This window comes from Otolemur garnettii, unplaced genomic scaffold (assembly GCF_000181295.1).
Source record: "Otolemur garnettii isolate 467f Iridium unplaced genomic scaffold, OtoGar3 scaffold00105, whole genome shotgun sequence".
In the NCBI taxonomy this organism is placed as follows: domain Eukaryota; kingdom Metazoa; phylum Chordata; class Mammalia; order Primates; family Galagidae; genus Otolemur; species Otolemur garnettii.
Window position 1 is genome coordinate 3,133,906 of NW_003852500.1, and position 1,514 is coordinate 3,135,419.

Below are 1,514 nucleotides of genomic sequence, written 5' to 3' on the forward strand. Positions count from 1 at the left end.
AATTAGAAATGCTGTTTTGGGTCATGGGTTATGCTGATTATTGCTTACTATGGATCATGGGCTATGCTGATTGTTGTTGTTTAAGATAAGAGTTCATTGGGGCGGCACCTGTGGCTCAAGGAGTAGGGCACCAGTCCCATATACCAGAAGTGGTGGCTTCAAACCTGACCCTGGCCAAAAAAAAAAAAAGATAGGAGTTAATTATTGTTTAAGAGAAAGGTTAAAATACTTTTTGCTTTGAAATTTTATGAATAAAACTGGGGGTTTGGAAATGGAAGGGCAAAACAGATTTGGGAGACTACACTCGCTGTTCTCCAGAACTGCTGCTCTTCTGACAGTTAACTTTGTTGGACCTAAACCCCATCTCTGCATTTGGCTCACAGTGACAGGTAGCTGGGCTCTCTTCATCCAGTAACATTTCTGGTGACCATGAAGGAACCCCTAGACTGGTCCAGTAAGTGCCATGCTGGGGAAGCCTACCAATTGCCTGGAGGGGGCCCCTGGGACAGTGCGTGATCTCTCCTAGCATCCTCACTGCGGAGGAGATTTCTCCTAGGAGTTTTCCGGCTCTGCTGTCAGAAAGCTGCCTTCACCATCACTAAGGAATAACCTGCTTTATACTGGTGGCATGCTGAGAGATTTCACTCTCTCCTGGATTTCTGATTTCTTTATTTCTATCTGTGGTTATTTAGAACACACAGGCTCAGCCGGGTGATGTGGCTCATGCCTGTAATCCCAGCACTTGGAGGCCAGGCTGGGTGGATTGCCTGAGCTCACAGGTTCCAGACTAGCCTGAGCCAGAGCAACACCCCACCTTAAAAATAGCTGGGCATTGTGGCAGGCACTGGTAGTCCCAACTACTTGGGATGCTGAGGCAAGAGAATCATTTGAGCCCAACAGTTTGAGGTTGCTGTGAGCTATGATGCCACGACATTCTACCAAGGGTGACAAAGTGAGACTCTGTCTAAAAAAAAAAAAAAGAAGAACATGGGAGCTCAGGCCTCAATCCCAAATGACAACTCATTAGAGCATATTCTGACTAATTGTTATGGGTACCCACCACTGACTAAAAAGGCTATGAAAGTGTACTCTAACACAGCCTGGCCTATGTACCATCTAGATTCTAGAGAGAAATGGCTAATAAATGGATCCTTGAATTATTATTAGGCCTAGACTAAGATGGAAAAATACCAGTTAACTCCTGGCAAATTTCTGGGCTGCAAGCCCTCAACAAAATGGAGTAAGTCTGGTTCATTCCCAAGATAGATGGGAAAGTACTCACTGTCTTCTTGCTTGACTAACTCCCCTGAGAAACAGACCAGGAAGTACCAACCACCCCCAGACTGACCTTTGAGAAATACCAGGTGGGAAAAGTACTGAAACAAAGATATATGATTAACCACAAAATTCTGCTTCTGTACAATGTTGCTAACCTTCCCAAATGCACCTGGGCAGCCTGCATGCCAACCAGGATGCAGACCAAGCCTTAAAAACCAAGCCCTTGGCTCGGCGCC

At 45.6% G+C, this 1,514-nt stretch overlaps 1 pseudogene; it reads left to right on the top strand.

The window, feature by feature from the left end:
- Positions 1 to 429: 429 nt before the first annotated feature.
- LOC105887685 overlaps positions 430 to 1,514 on the top strand; it is a 4,224-nt pseudogene continuing 3,139 nt past the window's right edge.